The sequence below is a fragment of the Larus michahellis genome, chromosome 1 (genome assembly GCF_964199755.1).
Source record: "Larus michahellis chromosome 1, bLarMic1.1, whole genome shotgun sequence".
In the NCBI taxonomy this organism is placed as follows: Eukaryota; Metazoa; Chordata; class Aves; order Charadriiformes; family Laridae; genus Larus; species Larus michahellis.
In genome coordinates, this window is record NC_133896.1 from 211,880,268 (window position 1) to 211,899,114 (window position 18,847).

The following is an 18,847-nucleotide window of genomic DNA, read 5'->3' on the forward strand; positions in this document are numbered from 1 at the left end:
GTGTGCTTACCTTTGTCAAGAACTTTTGTCCAAAAACTACTTTCAAAAAAACACAACGCCCACGTGCTCTCAATAGCAGGCACCTTCAGCAAAGCACATTAGCAGCTGCTAACCATCCTGCGTCTTCATATTAAAAGAAACCTAGTAGTGGCACTGTCTCTCTTTTTTTCTTTACCTATAAAGACCTTTCTTTACTCTTTTTTCACCAATATAAATTTCTAACAGACGTTAGTGTGGTGGCACTACTGGAGGTCACTAAACCCACACAAGATGATAAATGGGGAATTTTTCTCACCTGATTTCAGCCAGCTAAAAGTTTTGTATCTAATCTAAATTAGTCAACTCCACTGCCACTGTAATCAATATAAGAAGCATGAATCACTCATGCCAAGTGCCTTGCTAGGAAGGAAGGATGGAAGGAATCCCACCTGGAGGTGCTTCTCATTAACCACAGAGGGAGCCTCTGCTACTAGGCTGGGGTGACCCTTCATACATGGAATTCATCCATCTCCAGATCTGCTGATGATAAGGAGCCCAGGAGACCTGTCTTCTTCATGGAGGGGCACCCGTTCAGAGCCTGAACGAAGATAAAATGCACCTCTGTGAAGGCTCATGGATGACTTCTGACTACCTTAAAATCTGGATCTCTTTTCTCTAGAGAAACACTACTTAATTACTTTTATGCTGTTATTAAGTGTCTCTTACAGGCAAAGAAAGAGCAGGAGGGAAATCTTGAGTTAAATCAACATGCACAGCATCCTAACCAACATGATCCTACTTCACTACCACGACAGAGCGGGGACAAGCTTATTCAATGCACAGGCAAGGATGTAGCCAGGGTTTGTACTGCTGGAGACACTCAGGAGCAGCAAGGCAACAAACTGGGATTTCCTCTTTTTTGGTATCTTCCCTTATGTACTCCTCGTTATACACATACATGCACATTCTGAACAGGGAAAGTCTAAGACTGCACAAGATAAAGTAAAACGACAAGAGGAAAGAGAACCCCAAAGGCTGAAATCACAAAGCTTTGGTTTTCAGTGAAAATGCAGGTGATTCTTGGTTCCAATCGAGCTGGAATCACGGAATCATGGAATTTTTCAGAGTTGGAAGGGACCTGTAGAGATCACCTATCCAACTCCCCTGCTAAAGCAGGATTGCCCAGAGCACTTCACTCAGGACTGCATCCAGGCGGGTCTTAAAAGTCTCCAGAGAAGGGGACTCCACAACCTCCCTGGGCAGCCTCTTCCAGTGCTCTCTCACCCTCACCGTAAAGAACTGTTTGTTCGGAACTTCCTATGTTACAGCTTGTGCTCGTTACCCCTCGTCCTATTACTGGGAACCACTGAAAAGAGTCTGGCTCCATCCTCCTTCAACCCACCCTTTAGATACTTGTAAACATTCATAAGGTCTCCCCTGAGCCTTCTCTTCTCCAGGCTAAAAAGTCCCAGCTCTCTCAGCCTTTCCTCATAAGGGAGATGCTCCAGTCCCATAATCATCTTGGTTGCCCTACGCTGGACTCTCTCCAGTAGTTCCCTGTCCCTCTTGAACTGGGGAGCCCAGAGCTGGACACAGTATTCCAGTTGTGGCCTCACCAGTGCAGAGCAGAGGGGGAGAATGACCTCCCTTGACCTGCTGGCCACACTCTTCCCTATGCGGCCCAGGATTCCATTGGCCTTCTTGGCAACAAGGGCACATTGCTTGCTCATGGATAGTTTACTGTCTACCAAGACCCCCAGATTAACAGAAAAACATTATGGCAGGAGAAGAATGTGGATCCAAAACATCTTACAGACATCTCTGTGCTCTTCTGATCCTTGACAAAACCAGTGAGCACATTCCGTATTGGTTTATACTGAGGGAAATGGTGTATCAGCCAGCCTATGGCAAAAGGGAGAAGAGGGCTACCCAACAGAAACGGAGCTGAGGGGCCTGCAGTACCACCAAACCTATCCCAGGACTGCTCTCCTTCTGGGTCCAGCAGCTCTGTATATTAAGTAAAAGCTCCCACACAAAGGAAACCACAAGTGTCATCTTCCTTCTTGGGCAGAACTGCTGAGCATGGTCTGCAGCTCACCAGAAATTTGAGGACAGCTGAGTCCTGTAACGTACTCAACCACTAACACTTGTGTGGCCATAGAGCAAGTCAATTCATCTGCCTCAGCCACGATCCCTTCTTTTCTGAGATGGGAGTGAGTAAGGATCCTGTCCTTCCTCATGAAGCCTTTTGTTATTTGCCAGTAAAACAAACTACGTGCTTGTGGGCTGAAGCTGTGTCCCCAGCACATAGGTGCAACCAAGTCTCCTGAAGGGCCTGGCTCTGAAGCTCTGGGCAAGACCACACCAGATAGCAGCAGTTCAGGGCTCTTTAGCAGCATTTTGAGTCATTATCAGTCATTCCTATCAAACTGCTCCATAAGCTCCCTCCTTCTAAAGGTTCTTCTTCTGAAACACCCACACACTAAATACCAAGATATACTAAATGTTTTCTGGGAAGTCATTAGAGAAAGCTGTTGTTAGAACAAATCACAGTCCCATGTCTCTGTAGTAGCACTGCAGATGGAGCACAAGTTTGTCCATTTAAATGAAGTATGAGGGCCTGTTACTAATCCCTTCCTAGGAGATACGGCTTTGGGACTTACTGCTGAGGGTGAGACAAGCCCACCAGGCCAACACCCGTATTTAAAACTTCACCCCCAGAGATACTGCAGACTTGTACAATACCAGATCTGCAGGTGATGGGCAGTAACATCTCTCTCCAAATGAATTTGGGAAATATTCCCAAACTTGTAAAGAGTTTCAGAATTTCCACTTTTCCCTTCAGTTTCTTGTTGCAGTGGTCCACACTGGAAAGAACCCTGGCACAAAGACAAAGACAGCAAGACAGTTTCCTTGGGGGAACTGCTGGTCTGCAGACTTATTTCTTCATTCCATAACTACTAAGTGAGTATCTCTGGCTGGATTTGAAAGTCTGGATATTAAGAAGATGCCAAACCTTTATACGTTCACAATACAGCCAGCGATGAAATCTGCTGCACTCAGGGTCCAAACTTTTAAGGAGGAAAGAGTTACTGGTTTTGGAAAAAGTGGCAAAACCCACATTTCTCATTCCTGTCGTCCCAGTGACCCAGCATCAAAATCAACTCATGAATGAACACAGAAGAGATGCTGAGAGCTAAAAAAGAATCAGTACAGGAAAGCCAGCTAGAGAAAGGTTTTTCTTTAAAATTAGCAGTTTGACTGATAGTTTTGAAACCCACAGTCTGTTGTGTTTTTAGCTTAATTCTGTGGTTTTGTTTGGCTCATGACAAAAATAACATTACTTCAAATGAAAGGCTCTGACTGGCAATGGGAAAGAAGAGAAGAGAACAGTCTACGGCATTTCTGCATCTAGATCTCAACAATCTCCTGATTGCTCTTAGCTCCACCTGGGGTTGACATGCTGGAATAAGCAGCTGAAGTACCCCCATTCGCAAGGCATGGCATGCAACTCTGCATGATGGTTGGTTTTAAAATCCTGCTCCGTAAATAGCAGCAGCTCAGCAATCACTTTGCAAAGGGCTCTGCTCCCATCTCCACCCAGGACATGAGCCCTACATTCACTGCATTACCCGAAGACAAGGAAGGAAGGACGTAAGGAAGGACGTAAGGAAGGACGTAAGGAAGGACGTAAGGAAGGACGTAAGGAAGGACGTAAGGAAGGACGTAAGGAAGGACGTAAGGAAGGACGTAAGGAGCAAACCAACCAGCCACATCTTCCTCAGGAAACATGTCCAAAATGAATCCAGTTTTGTCATTTTCACAGGATCTCAGCCCTACGACTTCGTAACAGGTATCCGAAAGGGAGATACTCTCAAAGACTCAATTTTTCCTTTGGATGTGGAACCTCGCACTGATTTTATTAAAGCATATTTGATCAAATGCCATGCCACAGGCAGCCCTGGCTTTGGAAGGCTGTTTTGATAGACCTACAGCTGAGTATTACTGCAGATAAAGCTACCCTAAAATCCAGCCCTGAGCTGTCACTCCCATTACACTCAGAACTGTATAACCAAGCAAGGCCTTAAATTACAACCCGGGCTTACATTTTAAAATATTTGTTATAGTTACCCCTGGATACTTTGCTGTGAAACTTGATCAACGTGTTGATATATGCAGAGATTAAGTCATCCAGCCTCTACTGGCAGAGAAACGAACACTCACGAGAAGAAATCGCTATTCTTTTTGTCTGAAATCCAAAGAATCAGATTCTAATCTCAGCTTCACTGCGGTGGATTGAAAATGACTCCATGAATGCCAAGCACTACTTAACCAACAGGACAGTACAAACTAGGACTTCTGCTAACCTTCAGCAACAAATGTAGTTATGCCATCAGTACAATAAAGACAGCCCACGCATAAAGTGCACCCTGAAGGTGGCCAATCCTATTATGAATAACCTTAAAACACGTTAAGAGCAACATTATTTAAACTCTGTAAGGACATACTACAATAACAGACACAGTCCTCAATGTACACGCGTGCTGCAGAAGAACTCCCACTCCACACAGGATAATGACCTACATAATTTCTGCTTAATGATTCCTATTAAAGCCAGTGTGTATTTCCATATAACCCCTGAAGAGCACCTGCAAAAATGGCCAAGAGCACAGTATGCTCCGTGGCCACGACAAGCTCCTTGCCCAGCCTGCCTTCTCCACACAGCTGCTGGGCAAGTCACCAGCTGCCTGGGAGCACTGGCAGCCACCACGAGTACTGGGGTTCACAAGCTCCTTCCTCAATGGAGGGCTGACCTCTGGCTGCTAAGAGAGCAGTTCTGGTCCTGATGGCAGTATCTGAGCAACCCTCAAGATGCAAGGTTGACACACCCAACAGAACTACCCAAATTAGTAACGACCATGGAATCACAGAATTGCCTAGGTTAGAAGGGACCTTTAAGATCAGCGAGTCCAACTGCTAATCTAACACTGCCAAAACACCCACTAACCATGTCCCCCAGCACCACATCTGTCTCTTAAATACCTCCAGGGATGGTGACTCAACCGCTTTCCCTCCCAAGACTCCAGCAATGCATCAATCGGGAGACAAATTACTTTCGATGTAAAAGGCTCAACTCTCCGTTTTGATGTAAAAGGCTTAGGTAAATTATACATACAAGAGGAGATCGTTGCAGGATGCTTCAAATTCTCCCCTCTTGCCAATGACCCTCTTGATGCAGATGGCAGCCAGGCCAGTACGTCAGGCAGAACAGCCTCTTGCAGGGCATACACTGCAAGCAGACTGTGAAAGATCTGTTACATCTGCAGGAGTGATGGAATGCTAAATTCATTTTACAAACACTTTGGCTAAAACGTACTTGCGCGGCAGAGAAATTATGAAGCCAAAAGGAAATCTCTCAGAAGAGTTAGTGAGAGAGGTGATATGAATTGCTGCAATAAACACGCTCCTTTAGCTCTTGTCTGCCTATCACAATAACGACTCATTCAAAGCTTCTGGGACTAGGTAGTAAAATTCCTTTTATTATTATTATCATCATCATAATTTTTACAGATAAAACAACAAACCAACAACATAAGGGATTAAACACGCACAAAGTTACCAACACTTTGATAAGAGTCCAAAATTTGAATCTGGTTCAGTCTCAGCCAGATCCTCCGTACACCACTGTCTCCCCGGATCCACATGCAGACACAATTGCGACTTGCACGTACAGTTAGCTAATGAAAAACTAAGTCTGAAAGCACATTTTAGGCTCCTCAGTCTAAGAACACCAAACAAAGACATTAACTGTATTATTTCAGCCATGTTGAAAATGTCAGGTATTTAGCAGAGCTTAAAGGAAAAAAAAAAAAAACCCAAACCAGTTAAAGTGAAGGCTAATATAGCTCCCTATCCCTCTCCGCATCCCCCTTTCCGCATTCACCAGCCAGGTACCTAGCACAGTCCAGGACCCCAGAACACCCACGTTCCTTTACTCAGTCACCACCATCAGAAAACAGCACCCTCCCGCTGTTTCCTTTCCCACCCTTTGCTCCCCAACATTCACTAACCCATGCCCAGACCCGGGGGTACCCTCTACTCACTCCTTACTCATCTTGAAATGCCCTCTTTCCTCCCTTCCCCTTTCTCCTTAGTCTTCCCATACTCACACCCTACACCTGGAAAAGTCAGTGGTAGACCAGCTGGCATTTATTAATGGTTAAGAATCATTTTAGCTGTCCCTAAACAGCTACACACAGAAGGAAACAGCTCTGGGAAGGATGTTCCAGGATGCAGCTTCTGGAAACAGCTGAGGACGCAGAGAGAAAGCAAAAATGAAACAAAACTCCGCATCCTGGTGATTTAACATAGTATGCGGGTCTTTTCCCCTATACCCTACTAATCCATAGGGAATCCCCGCAGGTGTCATTTCCAGCAGGGCCCTTCAGGCTCTCACTCTCTCCGTTATCTGCTGGTTTGCTCCAAAGCAGAGCCCAGGCATGAACTGTGCAAGCTCAGAGGACCTGGACCCCAGCATGAGTCCACCTAAACCTCACCATGTAAATTCGCCCGAAGACAAACCACTGCCAGACAGACACATCACGTACTGGCGAGAGTCAATTCTCAAAGCCCCGTCAGCAGTGTACGTGCCTCCCCATTTATTCCTGACCTCACGATATGGCTGCGAAAGCACACAGAATATTTGCTCATACTCCTAATGATCTGTATCACGCTGCTTTGTACTAATGCAATAAACCACACCAAAGGAGCCTTGTGGGCATCTTTAAATATTCCCTGCACAAACCATGCTGGGTAAAGAACCTCCCAAACAGATGCTGCCGTGCGAAGTGGAGGGAAGCGGGCCAGCAGCCTGCTGCAAGGCAGGCCGGCAAAGCCCCATCCGACACGTCAGAGGTGATCCAAAGCTCAAACATCATTTGGAGAGAGATGTGTCCACACACAGAAGGTCAACTGCAAGACTTTAGAGCCAGCCTGCTCCACGAGAACTCCCAAGAACTCCGGCAACACCCAACCTCCCAGCTCTGGGCAAGCGGCAGAGGTGCTAGGATGCTAACAACACATTGCCTCTGCGCCGTCCCTCATGTCACCCGCCGGCTATTCAGTATCCGATAAAATTGAAGCCTTTTGGCTACTGGAAAGTAACAGCTGCCTTTTCACTCTGTTTGCATCCTGGCCCTGAATGAAAACCTCCAGCTTAATATAACAATAGTAATAATTATTATTCCTGTTGTTCCACCCAATCCTCTAGTTCTTTGCCAGAGGAACGCTTCCTTCTGCATAGCACAGGCTTTCTCTAGGTCTGGACCACTACAATATTATTGACACCCACTATAAAGGGCAAAGCAGGAACAAAAAATGTCATTTTTTGCAAAGTGCAAGAACAAAGAAAAAGGCCGGGCTTTTGCAAAGGAAACCAGCAATTCAGCTCCGCTGAAGATCCTAACAGCGAACAGTGGTGTCTGAATTCAGACTGAAAAATATCACAGCAAGCCTCTGGAAAACATGCCCATGCAAAACCTCAGCTCTGGGTTTAATGACTGCCAGTGTATCCATCGTATGCGTTGCACTGCAGTGAAAATCCATAGAGCAGGGTCATCCCAATGAAACACAAACTGGGAACTCCACCTCGCACGCAGTCACACCACAAAGATGCTGCCATGCAAACAGTGACCTAACTCACCTGACCGCAGCGTCAGCTACTGTTACTTAATTGACACTTAGAACACACAAATGAAAGAATTTCAAATACCAGCTTTAAAAAAAAAAAAAAAAAAAAAACACGCAACAAAACCCCAAACACACCCCAGACATGTAAATGTCAAAATTGTTAACTAATTATTTAAATATGAAGACGCAACAAATGATTTCACCCTGTGGCAGAACACAGAGACATCCTTTTAAGATTCTGGGTGCTGTGATTTGTTTAAGCAATATGGGACACAATCATGTTTTTAATATTAAAAAGATACCACTGCAACGCATCTGATAGCAAAACTGACATTTATACTGTCATTATCTGTACTTGTCACTAAATTTAATCTGCATTATCACGAGAAGTGCTCAGATGGTTTGAAGGCAAAAATGTAATGTATGTTCAATGTTATTTAGGAATATTAATAAGCTCCTTTATTTTAAGATGTAAAACATTAATAGCTGTTCCAAAGAGGGCTCACTTTTAACCTTTAACAACATTCAAGTGCCTGTAATTTTTATCAGATTGTTTGGATTTTGATTTAGCTCAGGTCCTGAAGCCACAATTAAACTTGCAGCTACCTTCTCTCACTAGGCTTCCTCCAACAGCTGGAATAATCTTTGAAGTCTGCAAAGACACAGAAGAAATGTTATTTACAGCCGGTTTGCACAGTGCAAGCAGAGACAAGTTGTGTTGTGCGCTTCCAGGGCTGGTGACAGACCATTTCTCACCAGCACTACAGGAAGTCATCGAAACTATTTTCCCCTCCCCAGATGCTCTACAGGACCAAGCTAAGAAGCTGGATATGCTGCCGGGCAGGATTTAAGAAGTGCCCTGAATGGCCCCAAACCAACTCTTATTACAGTCAGCGTTGAACCCCACCACCAGCTCCAATGAAGACAGAAATGGACTAACTCAGTCTGTTGATGGCCACCTGCCTGGAAAGCCTAATACAGCACCACAGAATGGTAGAGTTTGGAAAGGACCTCTGGAGATCATCTAGTCCAACCCCCCTGCCAGAGCAGGTTGCACAGGAACGCGTCCAGGTGGGTTTGGAATGTCTCCAGAGACGGAGACTCCACCGCCTCTCTGGGCAGCCTGTGCCAGGGCTCTGCCACCCTCACAGGAAAGAAGATCCTCCTCATGTTTAGATGGAACTTCCAATGCTCAAGTTTGTGCCTGTTGCCCCTTGTCCTGTCACTGGGCACCACTGAAAAGAGCCTGGCCCCATCCTCCTGACACCCACCCCTTAAGTATTTACAAGCATTGATAAGATCCCCTCTCAGTCTTTTTTTTTTCCAGACTGAAAATACCCAAGTCCCTCAGCCTTTCTTCATAAGACAGATGTTCTAGTCCCCTAATCATCTCAGGATGCAATGCTAAACCCATTTAAAAATAAAAAAATAATAATAATAAAAAAAAAATCACAGATGCCTTTTAAAGCAGAGAGAAATCCCTTCAGACAGTAGGGAAGGGAGGAGGATTTCTGCCCAGAGGAGCCACCCCACGTGTTGCCACATCTCTCCCACCAGCTCTGCAGCCGAGGGATGGTGCCGTGGACTCGGCAGGAGCGGAGGGACAGGACCACCGAACTGGGGGCAGAGCCGCTGGCAGGCACGTGATGATCAAGGCAACGGTCGCTGATGTCAAAGGAAGTCACGCTCATGGACTGAAAGCTGGACAATTAGTAGGGGCGTCATCCAGGAGAAAGAAATAAAATATTGTTTTCTCCCAGGCGAAGCCACTGGTGTTTCTTGTTTGTGTCAACTTGCTGTAAGTGCCTGCAGGGTCCATGCTTTGATTTACTGTGGATGATGGGCAGTACAGGCACAGACACGTTTAGGTATAATTATTATAGTAGCCAGGCTCATACACCAAGATTAGCAGCAAAAGCAAAAACAGCTCGATAAGACAATGGAGAATTTTCCAACACAAAACCCTCCACCACTCACATCAAGGTCTGCTCTTGATTCTTTCAAGAAAAAAAAAGAAGAGTGAAATCAGGAGGTTTTTAAGATCGGTGATAGCGTTTCAACTGATCCCATGCAACAACGATCCCACGCAAAATTACTCTGTATTTTGCAGTTTTTATATGAAGTTAAGCAAAAAGCAAGCTAAGAACCGTGTGTTTCTCCAAGCACTACATGATGCATATTCTAGCCCAAGACCCAGCAAGTCCTGCCTCCAGCTCAGCCCTCAAGTCCAAGCGCTCAAGACAATACGGTCCTCAGGGTTTAGACAACACACAGAGCAGAGGATGTCAATGGTTATCGTCAGCTCTTTGAATTGCACTTATAAAAAAAAACCAACCCAACAACCCAGAAGATGGAGGTCGGGGCAAATGCCAGAGCAGAGGTTTGAAGGGCAGCCTAGCGGGGTTCGCTCGGGTCCCTCTTCACAGCACTGCCATCTTTTGCATCCTGACAGTGCTAACAGTGCCCAAAACTTACTTGCCATCGGTACACTCATCCAGATTTTAACATCACTAGTACGACTTCAGTCTACCATTTTTTTTTTTTATCTACCATTGTTCATATCGGGACAAAATGAGGCCTATGCACTTATCTAAATTAAATGAGAATTAGGACTGTTTTGGTTTAGATGCAAAAATTCTCATAGAAAACAAGCCAAGAGACACTAACAAGGTATAATTTATAACTGTTTAGGATATTCTCCTTATTTAAATCTCTTAAACTGAGGACATAAGGATGCACATGGAAGACAGGCTACTCAGTTCCACATTAGTTTATATTTTCATTCTTTTCATCATCATACACGAGCAAAATATCTAAAAGTCTGGCCTGAATGCATGGTAGAAGAAAGCTGTCTTGCACTAAAATTACAGATACCACAGTGTTCCCACTGTAAAAAAGAAAACACTCAAAAATATCAGACAGATCCAAATACCTCAATCCCAGTCAACATCTTCATTGTATATTAAGAAATCCTCTTGTATGCCACTAAATATAATAAACTGAAGCAACGCATTCTGGTTGAAAGGACCAATTTTATTACATGGCCATGACCTGGACCCGCTTTCAACCACCACTGATTAAATGCAGATTCTAACATTCTGCACCACACACCTTCCACGTGGTTAAATAAAAAAAAAAAAAGGTATCAAACACTTTCCATTTGTCGCTGCCACTTAACATAAAAATTTATCCAGATGCTGGATATATGAAGTGTCTCTGAGAATAGCTCGCTGGATCACATACACATAGAAAACTCACTCAGAGTGCACGGGCTAAGTAGGGTTGAATTAATGAATGTACTGTTGCTTCACATATTGAATGTCTGTCACTAAACCGATAATTTGCAAATGCAGAAGCAGGGACCGGGGGACAGACTGGCTGCAGCCACTGGCGGCTCCCTCCACTGATGGCTGAAGAAGCTCATCTTGCTTGGTGCAGAGTGCCCGACCCGTGTTCCTGGGAATGACTCGGGACATGAGCAAAGAGGCAGCCAGCATGTGTCCACATTTGGGGTTTTATTACTGCCCTGATTTCCTCCCCAGGAACGCTGGGCTTCTGAAAGGCACAGCGTGACATCCTAAGAGACTGACATCTTCTCTGCACTAACCGACACAGTCTGGGTGGCAGCAGAAAAAGCAAAAGCTTCCCTAGAGCATACATTGGGATTACCAACAATAAGGGAGGACTACTTCCGGATCGAAGCTTTGGCCCGTTGTCGTCTATGGCAAAACTCCCACTGAAGTCAGCATAGCCAGGACTTCACCTCTGTCGCAGCGATTTTGACTCCCTGCCCGTTCTGCCTTGGGACTTCCAGCCGGCACAGTAAGGATCTTAACAGTGCCAGCAGCTTTTGTGTTATGAACTGCAGGCAGAAGTCGTGAAAACCTTCACATAAGCAATGAAATACTCGTCAGGCAGTTGAGAACTGTTAAGGCACCACCGAACTGTAAGGGATTCAAACCTGCATCCAGAAGTATGGTGTTTCGCACTGGCACCCCATGCTAAAACAAACCTCATCCCAACCAACTTTCTGTCCTTCAGAAAAACCTGTCTGTAAATACAAGTGGCGTGAATGCAGTTGGCATGTGTCAGAAGACATTTGAGAACTCAGCACAGAAATACATCTGTAGTGGAACAGCAGCTACAAACTGCTCCTAACAAGCAATGGCTAAACACCCTAACTCTCTCCTAATTGCTCACTTCATTGTGTTTGACAGAATCCATCAACCAGAGGACATCAGGTCACAACAGCGCACCTTGACGGTAGGAACCGTGACAACACAACCTGGTAGAATAGAAGGTCCTCATGTCAGAAACGGCGCAAGCCAGCGCTTAGGAAAAACGGGAGAGTTATACCCCATCACCGTCCTGCACACGCAGGATAACAACACAGTAAGGTAACACACAGCATCCTGCGTACCATCAGCACACGGGTACGGAGCACAGTCATTAAGATGCCAACAGATGCTATGCTAAAAATCAAACTTAAAAAAAAAAAAAAGGAGGAAAAGTAAAGAAAAAGACAGTATGATTTGCTGCACCAAGGCAACTACAGCGAACCTGCTGATTTTCTACAACACTAGCACCACCAAAGGATCAGGCAGAGGGATATCCACAGTTTCCAGCCCTGCACTACATTGGCTCCTACCTGGCTCTCTCAACAAGACTCCAGTGTTTTTTGGACACAAAGATCATGGCTGTAAGCTCTTTCTCAGCAGCACTCTCCAAAGGCAAGCTGGCTCCGGACGGATCATTCCTTCTCTTCTCGCATCCACCACCAAGTCCTCTCTCCAAGCAATAAAAGTAACTTTTTGTTCAACTGGAGGATAAGCCCTCTGTATGTCAGCCGGAAGAAAAAAAGACAGCCAAGAACTAGGCAGGCTATTTTGCCTTGTTCTGCTTTCCCAGCTAATGCTTATACCCTCTGCACAACTGCTCCAGCCCAGGAATAAGCCCTCAGTGAAAAGCACACAGCCCGGGCACTGACTAGGAAACAGTGCAGCGCTTCTGCTCTGCATTTCTCATAGCTCACCCTCTCTTGAGTTTTAATTCCTTTGCTCAGAACTCAAACCAGATTTCCTAAAGCCATGCATTTGCTAAACGAGAGCTAAGTTACAATGCCTGTGGAGAAGATGTATTTTTTTCTTTCTTTCTGCTGGACAGAGATTGGTTAAGGATCCGCGAAGCCCCGATCAAACGATGCACCTCTCTAAGCCTGTCTGACAAAGCTGCGAAGGGAAAGCAAATGAGTAAGAAGGAACGTATTCATTTCGAGTCTCTTCCTTTTAACCAATCTTGATGCTTTAGTGCCTCTGCCGGGATGCCAGCACTGACTTCCCTTTATGTCCCATTTACTTGCATTTATTTTAATTGGATCTGGGACTAAGGACACTCGGCAACCCTTAATCCTCCCAACAACAAAGCAAGTGCACGAAGCCACCAGCAACAATAACCAAAAAAGAAAAGAAAAAAAAAAGGAAAAAGGCACCCACTGATGCGTTTCTCGCGGCAGCGCGGCTCTCTTCCTCCTGCAAATAATCCAGCGGGGTTCAAAAAGTGGGCAGGAGAGGCTGGATTATTCCCTTTAATAGCAGAAGTTAGAGCCGGGAGAGCCACGTTTTAACCCATCCCCAGCCGGAGCAGGTTCCCTCCAAGCGCCTCCCCCTGCATGCACACCCCCCAGGCATGCACCAGCCCCTGCGCACACACACACTCTTACACGACACACACTCCCACACGCTCCCAGTGTCGGCCGTCCCGGGGATGCTGAGGGCAGTCCCACGGCAGCGCGATGGGGATGGGGAAACCCCAACTCTGCCCCGCCGAGCCCGGCAGGGGCTCTGGGGGGACCACGGCGCTCCCCCCGCTGCCTCCAGCGCCTCCCCCCCAGCTCCAACCAGCGCCCCGGTGCCTGCAAACGAGGGGGGCAATGCGAGCCCTCCCTTCTAAAAGCATTGGGGGAAAAAAAAATATACATAAATAGATAGATAGATAAAAATACGAACAGGCAGGTCCTCCGGTAACATCCCTCTCTCCCCAGCCCAAGCAGCTGCAGCCAGTCCCCGGGCTCAGCCAAGAGCAACTGCAGCTGAAGAGCAGCGACAGACACGCACACCCCCTCTTTCCCTCGCCCGCTCCCTGCGACAAAAAAAAAAAAAAAAAAAAAAAAGAAGGAAAAAAAAAAAGTAAAAGCAGTGAGGAAAAAAAAAAAATCTAAAAAATGAAAACACAGCTCTTGCCTGCGAGCTAAAGCCCGGTGCGAAGCAGGAGCGAGCCCAGAGGCGCTGCACCTTGCAGGGCAACGCGGGAGAGCGACCGGCCGCCGGCGGGGAAGGGGCGCGGGGGGATGAAGGTGGGACGGAGCGGGGACAGCGCTCGGCTCCGCTTCCCGGCGGAGCGGGGCGGGACGGAGCGGAGCGGAGGGAGCCGCGGCGGAGCCCCCGCGGCAGAAGTTTCCCCAAGTCGCCCCCCGGCGCCCCCGCGGTCGCCGCCCGAGTCTGCCTGCCGGAAAGTTTCTCCGCCATCCCCTCCGCGTCCCTCTCCCCAGCCCCCAAGGAGGGTACGCACCGGCCGGCTCAGCTCCGGAGGCTGCCCCGCCGCCTCCCGCGCCGGGTCTCCATGCCGCCCCGGGCGCCGCTGGGGAGGGAGGGATGGAGGGATGGGAGAGAGGGCGATCCCCGCCCGCGGCGGGAGGGAGGGAGGGATGAGAGAGGGGGCGATCCCCGCCCGGCCGCCGCGCCGAGCACAGCGCAGCCTGCCGGGAGCGCGGCCGGCGCCCGCCCCGCGGGGAGGGACCGCGGCCGCCCCCGCCCGCCCCCGCCCCAGCCCCGGCCCCGCCCGCCGCGGGGATCCCACCGCCACGGCCCTGGGGGACTCGCCGAAACGCTCCCGAAAAGTGTCTCCCCACCTCCCCCCAAGCGGACTCGGCCAAGGTCAGCCGCTCCCGGAAAGGTGTCGGGTGTGTGCTGTGTCCCCCCGCTCCCCGGGGACACGCCGCTCCTCTGCCGCCGCCGCACCGCCGGAGGAAGGCGCTGGCCGGGCGGGCAGAGCTGGCTCTGTGCTCCCCGGCCGCCTCCCCCGTCCCCGTCCGGCTCTGCACGGGTTTGCCTGCACCCTGGGGGCTGCTGGGGGAGCTGGGTAACCCCCTCCGCCGGGGGACGCCCCCGGGACGGGCGCTCTCTGAGCACCGGGGCAGGCTCCGGGGTACCAGCGCGACTGCGGCTTGCCCGTAGGCACACTTATGGTGCTGAGCCTTAGGGCTGTGACACACAGGCTGTGACACTCCGCTGTGACAGCTACACCTGTCCAGAGAGCTGCTCCCTTTGGTTTAGCGAGGGAGGAAATATATTTAGTGCCTTCTGTGCCTTTGTATTGATGTTCAAGTTCCAATTCTGACTATTTTAATAGGATGTTGTGATAAGGCAGCTGTTTCATCATCCATTCATTTCCTATCGGTGAAGCCCAGGCCCCCGCCTGACCAGGTATCTCGGTCAAAAGAGAAAGATCACTTGTATGTATCTATCTTTCTTTCTTTCTTTCTTTCTTTCTTTCTTTCTTTCTTTCTTTCTTTCTTTCTTTCTTTCTTTCTTTCTTTCTTTCTTTCTTTCTTTCTTTCTTTCTTTCTTTCTTTCTTTCTTTCTTTCTTTCTTTCTTTCTTTCTTTCTTTCTTTCTTTCTCTTTCCTTCCTTCTTTCCTTCTTTCCTTCCTTCTTTCCTTCTTTCTTTCTTTCTTTCTTTCTTTCTTTCTTTCTTTCTTTCTTTCTTTCTTTCTTTCTTTCTTTCTTTCTTTCTCTTTCCTTCCTCCTTTCCTTCCTCCTTTCCTTCCTTCCTTCCTTCTTTCTTTCTTTCTTTCTTTCTTTCTCTCTTTCTTTCTTTCTCTCTTTCTCTCTTTCTCTCTTTCTTTCTCTCTCTCTCTCTTTCTCTCTCTCTCTTTCTCTCTTTCTTTCCCTCTTTCTTTCTCTCTTTGTTTCTCTTTTTCTCTCTCTCTCTCTCTTTCTCTCTCCATTCCTTCCCTCCTTCCCTCCTTCCCTCCTTCTCTCCTTCCCTCCTTCCCTCCTTCCCTCCTTCCTTCCTTCCTTCCTTCCTTCCTTTCTCTCTCTCTTTCTCTCTCTCTCTTTTTTTTTTTAAACAGTGGCTACTTTCAGCTATTCCCTCCTCTGCAAGAGCTTTGAAGTGCTGCTAATTCTGTTTGTTTTCTAGTCTGCTGCTCTTTCCCTTTGTCCATGCCTCCCTCTTGGCTGCAGGTCACGGCTGCTAAACCAAAGGACAGGTAAGGAGGTCCCCGTGAGGACCGGCAGCGTAGCGCCCTTCACCGATTCCATAAAACACGCACATGCCCCAGTCAATCAGCTGCTGTAATTTAGTGTGAAGGTGAAAAAACAAGGGAGCCAACAAAACCAACCAACAACTCCACACTAATCACAGGGACCAGGGTAGTAATCACAAAGCAGGAGGGCACGGTCTGTGCTGTGAAAAATGAGAAGGAAAGTAAATACGAAAACTGCTTGTAAAATCTACCAGCTGAAATTAAAAGTTCTGCAATGGAAGCATGTAACAAATACCGGCTTTGTCTAAAATCTACAACAGAGTTAATGATTTTAGACCCACCACCTGGTTGCGTTGGTCATGCAAGGTGATCTTGTGCAAGTCACCTTTTCTAGCGGGTTATTATTGATTGCATTAAAAAGCTATCTAGAAGTGAGAAGAAAAGATCAGAGCCTTACTGTGTCACTCACTAAATAAACACAGCGAGGAGATGTCCTGTTCCAAAAAAGCTCATAATCCGCATCGACAAGACAAATTTAGAGTGGGAGGAAAATGTATTATGCTGCAGATGGTACTGAGAAAGAAACCGATTTGCCCAAGGTCATGCAGGAAGTCTGTGGCAGAGCCAAGAACTAAACACAACTCTCCTGAAACCCAGTCTAAAAATAGTGTTTGATAATTGCACATGAACTCCAGAAAACACACATTACACAGATAATCATCTTTTGACCAGTATTTTGGAGGTACTGGGCTTCATTTCATTATAATTTTCAACTGCACTGATAACTGAACAGTCACTTTCTAAATTTAAACCACATTATTTGAAAGTCCTCTATCCAGAAATTCATAATGTCGAACAAAAGGCACTAACAGAGAGCATCTGGGCCAACGCAGATGCTTTGAGTGTGTCTGCTTCTGCTGCCCCCTTCCTAAGGGGAACCAGAGGGGTGTCCAAACATGCACCTTTGCCTTGGGAGGGGGAGATCCTGCTCCTCATAGTGTTTTCCTGAGGCTCCAAGGGGCCGCGTTGTCCCTACCCACACTCTGCCTGGTACCCGTATCCCACATTTAATTCCGTATTCCACCATCCCCTGTTTAGCCCTGGAATACAGCTTTCATTTCCTCTTATGGCAAACCTCTCTCAGGTCTCAGAGGGCGCCTTCCCTCTGTCCTCTCCCTATTCCAGCTCCCTCTTGCTTGTTTTCCTAACCCATGCAGAGGCGTTTCTTGCGACGCAAAACCCACGCACCTGGAAAACAAGGGTAACATCATGTTGCACCCTTCGGGCACCCTTACTTGTCACTTAGGAAAGCTATTTACACGTACATTTAGGGAACGTTACAATGTATAAATGCTAATGAGTATTAGTAGAAGTAGTTAATGCATTTCTCCTTATTAATCAATCCTACCAGCATGGTAATGATTCCTGTTGTTCTTCTGGAGCTTCCTCCAGCAGGGAGTGAGCTCTGTTGATTAGCAAGACCATTTTGCATGTATATAACGTTTTTGTTCATCTGTAACAATCTCATTATCATGTTTTTGGTTTGTTTGGTTGTTGGTTGTTTTTTTTTTTTCTCAAGGAGGTGAGCAGTTCCCGACTTATGCTTAAGGAATAACTAGGGCAGAAGGAATCGCGTTGTCTCCCATACGACCATTTTACAGTCATGTATCTGCCAGGTTCAGCAGGATTTACACCGCTGTGAAAAAGGGTCAGGAGCAGGATGGCTGAGGTGCCCCAAATCTGGTAACAAGTCAGGGACAGCCGGGAGCAAAGCTCCCAGCTTCACACCTCAGAATAGTTTGCTATTTTGCAGCAGGTCTTCAAAGGTAAAAAGCTTCAAATGGCTGTTGGAAAGACAGTAATGTAACTATCGTGTCTGATTAATAATGTTATCATGCTGTACAGATACAGACCGGGAAACAGCTTTTAGGTTCCCGCATCCTGAGTAGCGAGGAGAATTTCTCCCCGTTTTCCTGCCAAGATGATCAGATTCAAGACGATGTGAGTAAACCGCTGCGACAACAGAGTACTTCACTTTCTCTTAACTCGTTAATTTACATTGAAACGATCATAAATAATTCAGCTAGTATAAATAAAAATAAATCCAAGCAGAAAGAAAAGGTTCCCCCAAAGATTCAAGGTTCAGAAGACAGGAAGGCAGGTTTTAGACCTGATGTTAACTGAACCAGCAGTGAGCTATTGAAGCTGAATCTCAGCATACTATCATAAATTATGAAACATTGACATTTCACTTTGAATTAATGCAAAGGGCTATTTATACACTGTTTTAGAGACAGTTGCCTGGGCAAATTAATATACTGTTTCCTCCACCAGGCCAAGTGCTAGCAACAGTGCTATTTTTCGAAGTATCAAACTATTTGCATCTTGAAAATGCTTTAATGAGATCTGTCCCCCAGGGCTGCTGAGCGAGTTATTTGAAAAGGTGATCAGTCATAATTCACTGGCTCCTTGATCCAAAAATCTAACTTGATTCAAAATCGTACTGCTGATTTTCAGTGTGAGAAGTTGCTTGTTCCCTGGGCGTTGCTTTCTGTTTGTGGGGCCACAGGCCACCAACATGGGAAATGCTGTTCGTTGGGCTACAGTCGCCTTTCTGGGCTTGGTACCAGTAACAGGTCTGGAGAGCAGGTAGCAGCGGAAGAACTAGGCATGAGCACATAACAAAAATATTCACTATACTTTGCCTGAAATCTGATCTTCGGGTGTGACTACGTATCAAAACACCAGTTTATTGCTCATACGTATTGGCAATGCTTTTGTCTTTTTTTTAAAGGGGGAAAATTATAACACTCCAAAATTACTTTTTGTGAGACTGCTTTTTAGAGATCGGTATTTCAGGTGTCATTTCAGAAAAGTGTTGGTTAAGAATGTGCTTAAATACTGAATGGTTAGA

At 46.7% G+C, this 18,847-nt stretch overlaps 1 protein-coding gene across 9 annotated transcripts in view; it reads right to left on the reverse strand.

The window, feature by feature from the left end:
• Positions 1-14,424, reverse strand: part of FAT3 (FAT atypical cadherin 3) — a 427,575-nt gene extending 413,151 nt beyond the window's left edge. For 8 of the 9 annotated variants that reach the window (XR_012585081.1, XM_074571548.1, XM_074571528.1 and 5 more), the window contains exon 1: positions 14,236-14,424. The gene's annotated coding sequence lies outside the window, so the exon portion shown is untranslated. The remainder of the gene's footprint in view (positions 1-14,235) is intronic. The other variant, XM_074571511.1, reaches the window with a different exon arrangement.
• Between the last annotated feature and the right edge of the window lie 4,423 nt (positions 14,425-18,847).